The 15,387-nt window shown below is 42.9% G+C and overlaps 1 protein-coding gene and 1 long non-coding RNA gene across 16 annotated transcripts in view; one reads left to right on the forward strand and one right to left on the reverse strand.

The window, feature by feature from the left end:
- Window positions 1-12,257, reverse strand: part of FLRT2 (fibronectin leucine rich transmembrane protein 2) — a 79,903-nt gene extending 67,646 nt beyond the window's left edge. For 2 of the 9 annotated variants that reach the window (XM_064423674.1, XM_064423675.1), the window contains exon 1: window positions 7,373-7,598. The gene's annotated coding sequence lies outside the window, so the exon portion shown is untranslated. The other 7 variants (XM_064423673.1, XM_064423671.1, XM_064423670.1 and 4 more) reach the window with 7 other exon arrangements.
- LOC135302772 (uncharacterized) overlaps window positions 7,780-15,387 on the forward strand; it is a 115,195-nt gene continuing 107,587 nt past the window's right edge. For all 7 annotated transcript variants that reach the window (XR_010364320.1, XR_010364319.1, XR_010364316.1 and 4 more), the window contains exon 1: window positions 7,780-7,918. This is a non-coding gene — a long non-coding RNA (uncharacterized LOC135302772). The remainder of the gene's footprint in view (window positions 7,919-15,387) is intronic.

Below are 15,387 nucleotides of genomic sequence, written 5' to 3' on the forward strand. Positions count from 1 at the left end.
TGGCATTCAAAGTGCACATTTGTAAAAGAATGAGAGGTGTCCATTATGCTTCTTTCTTTCCTAAGCATTTTCAAAGCTGTAGTGGCAGGCGCTTCTCACCATGAGTAAAGACTGCAATTCTGCTGCATCACTGATAAATAATAAGGTTTTGAAATTAGTTTTGTTGAACAGTGAAAGTAATTTCTCAAATAAAAAAAAAAAAAGACTTCTACTGGCAAAATGCATTTTACAATTTACTGTTGAACTGTTCAAGAAGCCGCTCTTCACTGAGCAGCATGGCACAGGGCCAGAATGAGCTACTTCAAAAATCACTGTTGGGCATATACTGATTTGATACACAGGATTTAGCAATACAGATGACAATGACTGTCTGTGTGTGATCATGCTCTGTTAAATTTTAATAGTCCCTCGCTGTACACTCATCTTCAACATAAGGAAATTTGTTCTTAGATAACTAAATCTGTTTTAAAGGAGGACAAATTTATCAGGCTGGACAACAGCACATTTTATTTGCTTAATTTACTTATTTTGATTTGGAAATAAATTTTCAATGGGCAGTTCAAAGAATAAAATGATGAAGTATTGAAAAAGTTTAAATTAAGAAAGCAAATTTTATGAGCATATCAGAGAGAGAAGTGTGAGCTGTTGGTTAGTCTTTCCTGTCTTTTCTGCCTCCACTTTCTCTTCTCCAGTTAATAATGTGGGGGCTTACAGTAATGGATCTGTACAACATGATGCAATATGCATATAGAACAGCAATATATTCAATTGGAGTCCTACAATCATCAGATCTAAGATAGCATCAATTCAGGTATCAAAATTATTTGGGTTTTCTTTTGTTTTGTTTGGAGTTCTTTTTTTACATAACAAATGATGAAACTTAAGAGCAAGTTATCAACCAATATGGCTCAAGAAATAATGTGTAGTCTTGGAGCATTTGTGAATAACTCCCAAGCTAAGTGGTTAAAGATAAGAATAAGGTTAAACCTGGATGAGCCAATGAGATGGCCTGTGAAACCAGCCTAACAAGACTCTTCAGTAGGGTACATTTAGTTGGATGCAAATCTCTCAGTGACACAAGAAGCACCACCTAGGAAAAACTTCCTAGATCACAAATGAAATTATAAGGTATGGCTAACACATACTCCTTCATTTAGAGACACCTGACATGGTTTCAGTTAGCATTTAAGACATGAAACAGCTCACTAAAACTCCCTCACTTACCAAAACCATAATTCATTAAATGATATGCACACACGATGTCTCATCTGCAGGTAGTTTTTACAGAAGTATACCTATGTATGTTGTGCCTGTGACAAACCCAAGCACTGCTTCAATCTTAATAAAGACACAATTCTAGTAACTTAAATTACTTTTACCTACATAGCTTGTTTTCCTGTACATATGTGATGAAACTCCTACTGAAAGCTATAAACATTAGTATAATCAGAGACATGCTGTTGGGGTTGTATCATCTTCAATTACAGCTAAATGACATCACTTTGGAGTATTTAAATCATTACTCACACGAGTATTACCTAATAATGAGAAGAGTGTTTGTGAAATAAACTTGCCAGTGAAGGAGAGAAGGATTGAGTCTGGAATCAAGTACAATGATTTCAGATGCAGTTCTTCAGCTGTGCAGTTGTATTCCACAAGCACAGGTAAGTTTGCGGCAGACTCTTTCCATTGATCTCAGGAGCAATACCTCCTGAGATCAATGGAAGTATAAAAATTTCCAACGCACTGGAGGAAAAGTATACCTTTTTTCTTATTGTTTAATTTGATTTGCAGTTCATTAAAAAATTAATTTTAATTAATATTAATTGTATATGCTTTGAAAGGTCTGAGGGAGACCTCTATGACTAGACAGTCACAGTCACCTATACATGTAACCCATACAAAAACTGTATATATACACATGTACATATATATAACCCAGATTTATTTTTCAAAATTGCATATGAATTCTCATGTTCTGTCAGTATGTAATACTGACATAATTTTTTTTTTTGGCAGTAGTTTCCAATGACATTGTAAAGGTCATCTTTTTCTTTGTAGGAAAAACACACAGGACACCTTAAGAGAAAGAAATATTTGTACTCTGAACCTACAGGTCTGCAGCTGATGACCCTATGACTCCCGTTTGACCATGTTTTGATCCTCTGCAACCTGTCTGAAGATTGAAGACAGTACATGAGCATCACCAAAGCCCCCCGCACTCCTCGGACATGCTGCTGGAGGACTTTCCCACAGACAACCCTTTTAAAGATGATGTCCTTTGGCTAGATCTTATGGAACAGCTTGTCCAGGTAGGAGCTGCTAGTGCAGCTATGTGGTGCAGCACTGGAAGCACTGTCAGAAAAAGCTCTACCCTTTAGTTTAATTTGACCTGTTGGTTTTGTGAAGGAATGACAAAAGCTGCCAGTGAGAACGGAGAGTAGCACTTCAGCACACTGTTTTCTGTTTTTGGGAGGTGCTGAGGAGGCTTTTCCTTCAGAGCTCTCACCTTCCCTACTATCAAGAGGTCATGTAGTATTTCCATATAGTTTACGGTATTTACTACAAGAGAAGTGTGTAGCATCAGCCTGCCCTGTACATGTATGCCTAATAAATCAGACATGGAATTTCAAAATCTTTTGCTTGTAATGCTCCCACAAGATCTCAGTCATTAAAAAAATCTTGAAAATTTTGTCTGAAGAGAAATTTTGGAATTGCTTTAGATTAATTTAGTCATCGAGAAGGAACTTGCTTGATAGCTATATGATATTTTTAAGATTATTATATTACCAATGACAACTTGGACACAATAAAGAACTTTGGCCAAAGAGCAGAACTTCTGTCACTTGATCCAAACATTTTCACTATGATATATTCAAAAATAAATTATAAAAGAAAGTAAGTACTGAATTTTGTGGCTCAAGGTATGTCTCTGCCTGGGTCAGGATTTGCAAAAACACACTGCAGACCATCACAGTAATCTACTGACCAGGGCCTGTTGGAAGCAAGTCACCTCTTACCTGGGGCCAAAGTAAAGCCATCACTTTGCAGGATCAAATCTGGCAATGATCTGATCTGTATATCAAAAGGGGTTTTTTTCTGAAAGGACTTAAGCAGTTTCAAGGACAGTACCTTTGAATGATAAACAATTTTCTTTGCCATATGTCTTCTTAAATATATCCTTGCATTACACTAGGCTAGAAAAGGTTTATGAAAAAAAAAACAAAAACAAAAAAAAACCCAAAAACCAAACCAAATAAAGCAGTCATAGCTTGAAGTAAAATATACAGAAGACTGTTTCTAGGTAGAGTTGAAACACAAGACTTCTTTTAAAAAGGGAAGCTTTACAGACCTTGTTCTGCATCATTAAGTTTTCAGGAATGCTGAATAGAGCATGATGGATTTGAGTTGCTGCTTGTATTTAATTTTGATACAGTTCAAGGGGCCACATCAGAAGAAGGAATCAAAGACAGAAAAAAAACAAACAAACAACCTGTCAACTAGGAAAACCATCAATTGAAAATAAGAAAAGGTATAAGAAGGTCCCAACACCTTTCGCCAGTGGCTGAAAATATCAGATTAAATTGTAGTATTCCTGAGGCATATTATTTGATGTGATTAGAATATAATTTGTTAAACAGAGCAGAGCTTTTATTTCAAACACTTCTTTCCTGAGTATCATCGGTGCATTAAGGTTTCGGTGTGCTTAAAATAAATGAATAAAACATGCCATCATTTTAATGATGATCTTTTTGTGGTTGTTTTTTCTTTAAAATAAGCCAATTACTTGAAATGTGTGGGTTACACATAGCTGTAGGAAAATTGAGACTCATATCTTCAGTGTATGTCCAATTAGTCTTCTTTTAAAAAAATAACAACTGTATATTATTCTTTTCTAGTTTTTTTTAATAAAAAAGCTAAAAATATTTGTTTAGAAAATAAAAAAGAAAAAATAGAAAAAAAACCCCAATTTTTATACCTCTGGGGCAAGTTTCAACTCTTTTGGTTTCTTGAGGAAATAAATAAAAAGCTTTGCACAAAGACTCCTAAAAAATTGCCCAAGAGGGAGGGAAGGAAACACCTTAAAACATCACATTACCAAGCACTGAGGTAATCAACTACAATCTGAGAAATGTCAAACAGTGGTATTCATCTACTCAAAGATTTTGCTGGTCAAGTTTTTAACTGCCATTTGCAATCACTAACTAAAATATGGAATATAGTGTGGATATAAACAAGAGGCAAATTAGTATTGGGAAGCTGGGTTTAATAATTCTTTAAAAGAGTCCATCTGTTTTATAAAGACCACTTTTTCCAGGATCTCTGACATGTATTCCTAATATAGACAGCACTGAATTTTTTTTCTTTACATTTTTAAACACCCTGCTACCATAAACTCTACTCACAGTATATTTGATCTGAGCATTTCTCTCAAATTTCAATTATGTAAGCACTGAGGGGCAATACAATTTCATACAGGTTCAGCCTGCTTTAGAGTAAGTATTATAACATCAGACAAATATAAATGCAATTCCTTTAGCACTAATGTTCAACAGCACTGGTTACTTCTTGTTTTTCTGATTTTTGCAAATGTATATTAAATTATCACAGGAATACCTGAAACAGATTTAAAATGCTTTCATGTTTGGAAATGGGGTTTGGTTTTGTTTTCCTGCTTGAAACAATTGAAAAGCACATTCTTTGCAATGAATTTATATGATTGATAACCTAAAAAACTAAGTGATCTGCAGGTATAAAAGAACTAAAAACAATTTATAGTCTGTGCTTTCTATCCACTATGGAGAAGGGAAAAATACACCATTGACTACACCCTTCTCACAGATAGAGGTCAGTAATGGACTGGATTTGAATCTGCCTAGTGAAAGCCTGAAAGTTACATGAAAGTATCCTAGACAAAAATGAACTCATTTTGAGATTTAAGAGGTAACAGAAGTGATTAAGAAATAAAACTCTCACCTTCCTGGAAACAGTATTATCTTAAGTGTGCCTTCTTTCTAGTCCTTTAAATGGAAAATTCAGTACAGGAAAAGCCTGATAGCTGTACTTGTTTTAACTGCTTTTTGTTTTCTTCACTTGGTAAAACTATGTCTCTCCTCCTTTGCTGCGGGAAGGGTAGGGAAGTCAGCCCTAATGACATCCCACGTTTTAGATACTGCTATTTTAAGCAGTTGAATGCAAGCACATTCTTGATTCTTGAAGGAAAGCACAGCCTATGTAATGCAGATTCCAACTGGAAGGGTGTAGGGTTGCGCAAAGGAGATATGTCTACATCCTAAATCAAGCTATCCAGCAGGCCAGGATATAAATGTAACTTGTTACAGTGGCTCAAATTAGATCCAGACTTCCCCAAGCCAAACACAGATAACATCACCTTATACAAAATATAGGGTGTACGTGTGTGTGAGGAGCAGCTCTTAGAAACGCTGGGTGCATTCCAGCTCCACTTCTTGCTAAAGCCTTGGACTTTGGAAAACACTGATGACTGTTCTAGTCACAGGTAGTTTTATAGACACTGTATTTGCACAGGGCTCTGACTTGCTTTACCTACAGTACTCCAGGCCTGAACTCTCGCAACTGCCTCGCTACAATATCAGCACAGAGAACAACCATTGAAAATAGCTTCTTGAAGTCTCTCCTCACATTAATTTTCAGAAACAAGATCAACACTAACATTCTGACATCACTTTTGTCACATAGAAATAATGACTTTAAAACCACCTCTGTTATATCTTTTTTTATTATGCAAGGTTTAGATCTTTTTCATTCCGCAAAGTTTATGTCTCAGTGATAACATTGCATATATTGACTATTTCAAAGAAGAAAGGAAAAAAGGTGAATAGAGATATAGGTACAGTACCTTTTAAGAGTTTTGAAAAAAAATGCCAGGATGAACTTTTCTCCTTCCAAAAATACATATAGCAAAAATCAATTAATTAACTTTGTCTTAAACTACAAGTATGTAAAGTCTTTCTTTGGAGAAAGACCACGTCAGTGAATGAAGCAAGGAATTTAGTCCATGGAAATTTGTGGGGGTTTTTGTATGGTTAGTTGGGTTTATTAAACCCAAGAACTGATCAATCTCAACCTCTAAACTGGTTTAATTTCCCTGCAAGCACTGTAAAGTTAGTTACAGTAAATAAACCTCTCTTTAACATATACCCTGACTTTCAGAGAGAGAGGTGGGGGGAGAGGGAGAGGGAAGGAATGAGAGAGGGAGGTGTAGAGGGAGAGGTCTGACTTGCTTTTAGTATCTTTTCCTGTTCCTCGTGTGAGGAACCTCTCCCTTTCTATTTGGCTGAACGCTGCATTGCAAAAGGCAGTATCTGAAGAAATACAATCAGTACCTTCCACACACAGTGCAGGAATTTACACGGATTTGTGCCTTGGATTTATTAGCTTATTGTAAGCCCCAAAACAGATTTCCTCCATTAAAATTAATTAAAAGCTCCTGTTGACTGCTTCCCACTCTGAAAAGAAGGTGGAGAATCTTATTCTCTTAACTTTAATGATTGTTTATTTATCTTTTATGGGGTTTTATATCATATTCAAGAGGTCTTTTCAGCTGCTTGACTTCCTTTTGCCATCTGCTGTTTTTTGTTCACACCATCCCCACGCACCCAGCCCCCCGTAGTATTTATTCTTATTTTGTCAGATCCCCGTCTAACTCGTCAGGTCTCTGAGCGGCTCCTTTGTATTCCGAATCTCGGTCCGATTCTCTTAACCTCTCCCCCACCCACTCACCGCCAGCCCTGCTCCGGAGGCTGCTGATGGGGATCTGATGGATCCTCCTGCCGGGCGCAGCTCTCGACTCTCCCCGTAGATTCCTCAACACTCGGCAGCGCCGACCTAAGCCGAGTACCTCTCCCAAGCAAGGCTCACCTCTAAAGGTCCCGTTTGCCCGAACCACCTCCAGACAGAGCCGCCGGTGGTGCTCACAGGGGCGCTCTGCCGGTGCCCCTGCCGCAGGGGTAGTGCTCGGCTCTCCCCTCCCCACGGGGGGAGGGGGGCAGGCTCGGCACCCTCCCTGCTCGGGGGCGAAACGCGACCGCGGACCCGGGACCTCGCTGCAGCTGCCAGCTCCGAGTCCCGCTCCTGAGCCACACGCTGGCGTAGATCAGCCCGGGGACCCTGCTAGCACTTGCCGCCGGCCATTCATAAATCCTACTGGTGTGTGCCCGGCGCCGCGGACATGGGGCTCTAACGTGGCGAAGGCGGTGTTTCTGACACAGCCTGATCCCGGCTCCGCAACTTTGCCATCTGGGAGCAGGCAAAGGGCACCCGCGCCTTTAGATCGCCCGGGGGCTAGAATTACCAGAAAGGAAAAGAGTAAGAAATGAAATCCCAACTGTACCTGGCGGTGTCTGGGAATCCCTCGCCGGCACCGATCGTAATCCCCCTCCGCGCCTCTGGCCCCCCACACCAAAACTTTGCCGCCGCCGCTCCTCGGTGGTGGCCGCCGCCGCCCTCCGCCCGGCGCCGCTCCCGGCCGGCCCCGCGGGCCCGTTCCCCGCCGGCCGCCGCCGCTCCGAGCGACCCCCGCGCCTCCCGCGCCTTCCTCCGCCCTTACGAGGCGGCGGCATCGTCCTACCCCCTGCTCCGCCACCTCCTCCTCCGGCGCGCAGCCCACGGCTCTGGCATTCCCAACGCACTTTCTCTCCTCGATTCGCTCTCTCTTTCCCCCGCCGTTCCTCCTTCTCCGGTAAAAAAAATAAACGAGAGGGGACCGCGGCTACGCTTGGTCTTGGGGTTTCTTTCTTTCTGGATTTTTTTGGTTGTTTGCCTTTTTTTGTTTTTTTGGTCTCTTTCTATCCTCTGGAAATGATGAAAAGATCACATGAGGAGCAGGCACGGCGACCCAGGACCCTCGTAAGTCGGAGAAGACATCGGACACATGTATGTAAGTATGTCTGTGAGCGTGTGTCTGGCTCTCTCCAAAAGTCCTGCGCCTGCCTCCAGCCGGGATTGCAGGATGATCTTAGCAGTAGTGATGCCTCACATCTCACTATTCCCTGCTAATGTAAGTCGTGCCTTTTTTTCCTCCCTGCCTGACACCCCAGGGAGATGTTTACAGTAATGAATTCAGTTGATAGCCATCTCTCTCTCTCTCCTGGAGTCCCTCCCACATTTCTACTTTAAAGAATGCTTGGAAGGCAGGGCTGCAACCTAAAGCTTTCCAAGAGGCAAAGTCAGGCTAGATTTTCTCTTTTTCTTCTTTCCTTATTTCCCTCCCCGTCCCCCCCGTTCCCCCCGGCTGCTTTTAACCCCTAGGTTGCTGAGGACAATTTAGCGAGCTTCATCTGTTTGGACTCCCCCTCTGCTCCGCTTTCAGCAACGGGAAGCAAGCGGGCGGCGCTGCCGGGGGATGTGCGGGCTGCGGAGACCCCGATCCGCGCCCTGCCTCCCCGCAGAGCCCGCCGGGCCGGCGCTGCGGGAGAGGAAGGTGCGCGTACCGCCGTCCTTCGCGGCGGGACTGCCCCGCACCGCCGCTCCGGGGACTCTCGGAGTGTATCGGAGCGTGTCGGAGGGGAAGCCGGGAAGTGAGCTGAAAAACTCCCCGAGCGGCGGTTCTGGGAGATGCCCTCGCTAGCAATAATTACAGCCGCGCTCTCCACCAACATGGCGATATTTCATGTGCAGCCGCCGACAAGCCCGCCTCCCCCACCCCCTCCTTTTCCTCTCCTTCCTCCCTCGCGAACTTTTAGATACACAGCACCAGTATTCAACAAATATAACACAGAATAAAAGAATCTCCAGCCCTCAGGGAAGAGACGGATCTCCTCTAGTATTCTGTCTGATTTTCATCATCAGCCATAAACACTTAAAAACCTCTGGAGAAACCGCCTTTTGCCCTAAAGCGGTAACAACACCCACTCCACCCCACCCCTCTATTTCTCCTGTACACATTCAATACGTGTACATATGAGTGTGTGTGTGTGTGTGTGTGTGTGTGTGTGTGTGTGTGTGTATCCCGGGCTGTCTGCGCTTGTTTTGGAGTAACCCTTCCCCCGCCGTCCAGCTCCCTAGTAGGCTATTGCCTTGTCCTGGAAAGTCCACTTAAAGACAAGGCTATTTGACACCGAGAAGCCCTTGAGCGATAGGATACAGCCGTCAAGGTAGGACGTGGGGTGTGCGAAGAGAATTTGCCTCAAACTCCTGCATTAAAAGAAAACGCCCAACACAGCTTTTGCTGCGAGTTACTTTAAGAAACTGGTTGAGGAGGGATGGAGGAGAGCGAGCTGATCAATGCCATGTGTCGAGGAAACAGAAAAGGGAACCGAAATGCCTCGGGGTTGGCTTCCCCCTCACCCCTGGCTGCTCAGTGGCTTCTATTTGCTCGGCCGTACCTCATAAGCTGGATCACTCGCTATTAGCTGCGCGCCTCCTTCGCCCTTCGCTTGGGGGGGCTAAACCACTCACGACTTCAAAGGCTCAATAAAGCCGTACCGAGGAGCCCCGGCGAGGGTCAGCCCGGCCGCCGTGTGCTCGGCGCAGCTCCTGCCCCCGCGCTCGCCCTGCCCTCCACCTCCTCCAAGGGGGATTCGGGGAGTCCCCGCGTACGGACAGCCCGGAGCGGAGCCTGCTCGCTCGGAGGAGGAGGACTTGTGCCCTCACCTACGCGGAGTGATGGGGGTGGGGAGCGAGCACGGACGGGGCAGCGCAGGTAGCCTCATTTCTCGGGGTCTCAGCAAGAGGAAGGGAGTTAAGGACGAGACCCCGCTTCCCTCCCTGCTTTACACCCCAGGATGGAGGGGAAGCAGCCCGGGGCCCTCCGCGGGTGCAGCCGGCCGGGGAGAAGAGGGTGTGACACCGGTCAGTCCCGCGGTCAGAGCCTGCATCCGCGCCTCGGAGCAGGGGCTGCTCTGTGGTCGAAACTGCTCACAGCTACTAGATGGTCCCGAGGGATGAAAGGATCAGGAGCCCTGTAGAGTACAAAGCCTAATGTGCTAGGTTTCTGGGGTTTTTTTGTTTGGTTTTTTTTTTTTTCTTTTTTTACTTTTTAAGATCTTTCTGTTTTTCTTAGCCTCTGCATACTTTTCAGAGTTCTTATTTGAGCATGATTTCTATCTCCTTCATGAAGCTGATGGACAACCAGTGCATTTTCTGGTGAAAAAACCCTCTCTTTCGCATGTGTGTAATCCACCTGTCCCTCTGTTTTCCACGTCCCCGGTACTAGCAACCTGTCGTCAGCACAGGAGGCAGAGATGGCCATTGTCGATCACAGGTATTTCTGTCCTCTGTGCCCCTAATGAGGGAGGCAAGTGGGAATGTTAAAAACTTCTGCAAGCCTGCAGGCAGTTGCCCTGCTCCACAGTCTCAGAGGGATTAGGTGGAATTATTCCTGTTCCTCACCCTGTCCCTGGACCCTCAACCAGCCTATACTTCAAATCAGTGAATGATACTCAGGACACGTTTTGGTGAAATCAAGATTGTGTCAATCCAGAAAGTGACTTAATCAGGCGTTACCTGCTCCTGCAGAAGTGGGTTCCTTCTCGGTAGGTCACCCAAAGCCCACCGGGTCCGGCAGGTTGAAAGGGGAGAAAGTGGCAGCGCAGCTGGGCTCCAGCATGGTACTGTTTTAAGGATCACCACCGAGGTCTCTGTTTTCCATAGCTGCCAATGATGACCAACACCCAAGGTTGCTCTCAAGGAAAGGAAGAAAGAAATTATCTTCCCAAACTGCTCTCCAGCCGGTCGTTTGACCCTGACACCCACCGATGACACTGAAGAACACCCCGTTGAAGCGGCTAAACGCCTCGCAATTTCCTGTCTTCTCTTCCCCCAGGCGGCCCCGGCGCACCGCCGCCGAGCGATCTTATCGCCGTGCGATCATTATTCACCGGTGACAACCAGAGATGCAGCGCTCCTAAGTGAGGGTGACAGATTTCAAACGCGGGGCTGCAGCGTATCCAGCCTCAGACATATTCTTCTTCAAACTTTGCCTAGCAAGAGTCAGCGGCTTAACCCTTTGCAGCTCTTTCTCTCGCCCGGGGACCGAGACCCCAGCGCAGGGGAATGTTGGCTGTGGGGAATGCAGGGCAACACGGCTACTTGGCTAGGGATTCTTTTTTACCTGCCATCTTATATTCTTGGTTATTTTCACTTGAAACAGATGAGAACCGCCACCTCTGGGGAGCAGATGGAGGGCTTTTCTGTGTGATTAGGGGCTGGAAAAATCCTCTTGGCAAAGCGGATCGCCGGCGACTCACCTGTGGTCCCTCTCTGTCACCGTGTCTGCAAACTCATCTGCACGGCACGAGTTCCTCTCATACGCACATATACAGAGCTTCTGCACATTCCCCAGCGTGGTGTGGTTAAAAGTACAATTCCAAAAGTGCCATTTCACTCAAATCTCCAGAATCAGCTCTTTTACAGGTTATTAACTACAACAGAAAAAGGAGCAAGTGAGAAAGAAACATATTTTCAGGAAAGAAAGAAAGGAAAAAAAGACTTTTTCACACATGCACTTTGTACTCAAAGGAAATGTTTACCACCACCAATCTCCAGCATGTCAGAGCATGTTTCCTCCTAAGCACAAGAAACCTTAAAACTGACAGAAAAGCATGTGCAATTCAAAGATGAAATGAAGTGCTTGAAAGCTTTCCAAAGTGTGTACCACCAGCCCAGAGCCGGATCAAGACAACAGGGAAACAAGATTAACAAACTATTGGTTGCCTAGTATTAATTTATAAATATTTTCAGTACATTATGATATTTCTGTCACTCTGCCCCACACCCCCTCCCCCCCACAAAAAAAAAAAAGGAAAAAAAAAGAAAAAAAAAAGGAGAGGGAGACACACGACCTCTGACTGCAGCTGGTATTCCAGGAGAGCCCCTGTGGTCATGCTGTAGGAAGGATGGAGAGGCAGGTAGATGTGTATGAATGGGAATTGCAGTGCTTTCTTCATTAAATGTGTAAGATAAGGCTGGACAAGGGAGGAGATGAATCCTACGGTAAGCAAAAGGACAGGAAAAAATATTCTCCTCCCATCCACATTTCTAATTTCCGATTTAAGCTCAGCAGGCAAGTGAACCTCATCTGAAGAACAACCCCCAGCCACACTCACCCCCCCCCCCCCAAAACTCCCCAAAAACTGACCCTTTAGACATCACATCTATCCTTGTCCAGTTTGTAACAGCAGGTGACGCGAGTGGGGCCGTGAGCAGCCGCGGCCGGGGGAGGCTCCGCGGGCAGGAGCAGGAGCGCTGCCGCAGGTGCGCAGCGGGAGCTCCGCGGGCGCGCAGCGGGGCCGCCTGCACGTCCCGCGGCGCGGCCAAGGTGGCAGCAGAGCACAGCGGTAGGATGGACGCTTCCCCCCCTTCGCTCCTTCCAGCTCGCTCTGTTTAAACTGCTGCGCACCCCTTCCCCCTCTTCCCTCTCTCCACGTAATCTTGGTAATAGTCTGATCACTTGGACTTTAAACAATTTTTCTCCTCACCATCACCAGACTGTAAATGTGTCAAGGATGTATTTATTTATTTATTTGCTAGCAAACCGCTTTGCATGGTTGAAAAGCTGTAAACTAAAAGGAGAATATAGAAATATATTCTCTTTAAATTATCTGTGATCATACAAGAGGGCTAGCCTGGAGTGATGGTCCACTGATCCATAATACAACCTCACTTATTTTATAGAAAATGTAAGATGGGATTTTATAACATGAAGAAATGTTATAAAAATGAAAGTGTCTTTTAAAATATTTTTTTCTTCCAGCTGTAATGTTAGATTGATTTCTGCAGCTTACAAGAAAGAGAGTAAAAGGAAATGGAAATAATTTTGTAACTGAGAGGTTGGTCTAAATCATTGAATAATCTCAATTTGGTCTATAATGTAAAATTTTACTTCAGGCCTTAAATTCATGCAGCTGACAGAAGGGAAAAATATCACTAAATATTTTCTTCATCAAATTTTGAAAAATCAGCTGATTAGTAGAGGTTTTGAGGAAGGAAAGGGAAAAGAAAGGGGATGGGGAAGGAAAGAGAAAGGAAAGGGATGGAAAAAGAAGGAAAGGGGCAGAAAGGAAGGGGAAGGGAACCAGGCAGACATAGTTATAGAATATTGATGTTAATTACCATAGTTTTCATGCTAATGACAGTTGCACAAATGCAGATCAATCCAACCAACATTTAGTTGAATTTGATAAAATTAAGGTAAAGTGGCTAAATCATGACATAAGAATCCAGCAGTCATTAAACATTGTTATGCATTGTTTCTTTGTAGTTTTGTTTTTTTTTTTTTTTTTCATGTATAGGCAATGCAAGGGAAAATAGAATAATGAGAAAACCAGAAATCAATACCTATATAAAAAAAAAAAAAAATATGATTGACCCAACTACCTATCATGGTGAGTGGAAAGCATAAGTAAAACCTTCTGAATAACATAAAAATAGCCAACATAAGTTTTTTCTTTCACATTTTCTAAGTCTAATCATTAAGGTCCTTTTCATTATCATAGCCAGCTTTTAAAATAAAGGAATATCTTACATCTCTGGTTCTGTCACTGCACCTTTTTCCATGTTTCTGGAAAAAATAACCCACACACTTTATCAGACAAACTCTTGCTTCACTATGTAAAGCTGAAATACCTCAGTGAAAGTCACACAGCATTCATTAAGTTGCCCCTATTGCATTCAGTGCTCTTCTTTTATTCTAAGTGGAGAAGCCTAGAAGGCATACTATTAATCTACTGTAGAAAAAATATCTTTTTCTGATCACAAGACTATCCTCCCAGTCTCCCATGGAAGTTCAGGAGCTCACTCATTCTAATTTCTTACTGATTAAAAAAATCACATTTATTTGTATTTTCTTATTCACAAGTTTGGCAAGCTCAAATCATTTCACTTTTGTTTCTGTCAAGTCAATATCTGTAAATTTTGTATTTTGTAGAGGATGGTTATAATTATGGCAGAGTGCCTCTAAATGATCAAAGAGGAGTGTTCCAAGGTGACTTTATGATGTTTGCATCCCCACTTGTCTGTTCTGTTTAGGCTGGATATTAAGTTCTGCACCTTTAAGACTGGTTTCAAGAGTGAAGAGGGGAGAAGAAGCATGAAGTTTGTTTTCAGAAAGTGATCTTCCAGAATACTTTGCTTGTTAAATAAACTGGTTTTTTCCACTTTTCACCAAGGAAATCTTTTCCTGAACCACTAGGGAGAAGGGTCTCTCGAATCTGTCTTCTAGAGGGACCTCTTTGGAAGTTTCCTCCCAGATTTGCCCTAAACCAGGACAAGGAGCCAGTTTTCTTTTAGCCCCATAAACATGGATGAACATTAGAATTATGAGAATATATAAAAGTTGGACAGGAGAACATTATTTTTAAAAGATTAGCCTGATCAAAATGTCTCAATATTATTTAAAGAGAGAACATAAAAAAATGCTACAGTTTATAATATAGATCCCAAAGCTCATGGCATAGCTTTGGCTTTATATTTTCTTGATTTCCATTTGTCACTTTACACATGGTTAGCAAACTTTGACCTACAGTATTTCAAAACATTTCAAGCTCTATCTGACAACTGTTAACTCTGTTTCAATTCCAGTATCAGTTAATTATGTGTAATAGGATACAATGGGGAATGCAAATTTTCTATTGAAATGTATTGATTTTTGCCTTTTCTGGATTAGTCCCTAGATTCTGATAAACTGGTAGTATCATTTGGTAAAGCCTTTTCTAGTCTTTTCTGTTTATTTATTTTAGAGCACATTGTTGTAAAAAGGATAGGTGAAAAGGAAAATGGGTTTCAATTACCCAAAGAAAAAGCTATAAAAATGTTTCCCTTATGAGGGTCAAGAAGCAGAGGCTACATGATTTCACCTCCAAACTCAGAAATAAATGAGCAATAATCTTGGCATGCTGGTGCACAAGAGGTCCCCTTTCCAGGGACTATTACTAGAGGGCAGAAAAACATGTCACCATGGTACAGACCAATTACCTGAAAGGAAAGAAAAAAATAAAACAAAAAAACCCAACTAGGCAGATGGTATTTGTTTTGAATCCTGATAAATTGACAGTAAGCTTTCAGGTCTTCAAGAGGATCTTGAGGCAGTGAAAATATCTTGTGAAACCATTTGTCTTGCTCTTTAGCAGTGCAAAGCACCCACATCACAGATTTGTGGACTGAGGGGGATAGGAAGGTTGTCATAGCAGTCAACAACTTCAACTCTTTTAAAACACAGGGCACCAGATTAATTTTGTTCAGACCAAAAATATTTTGTTAGAATTTAGTAAAAGACATTCTTTTACTTCAGTAATCTCTTTAAGAGCGGGAAGGCACTGCCTTTTAGACTTAAGGGAAATGTTAGGAGGAGCAGGGATCTCTGATTAGATCTACTGAACCAATGAAAGGTACCCATCCAGTTAACCATGG

The sequence above is a fragment of the Passer domesticus genome, chromosome 6 (genome assembly GCF_036417665.1).
Source record: "Passer domesticus isolate bPasDom1 chromosome 6, bPasDom1.hap1, whole genome shotgun sequence".
NCBI lineage: Eukaryota > Metazoa > Chordata > Aves > Passeriformes > Passeridae > Passer > Passer domesticus.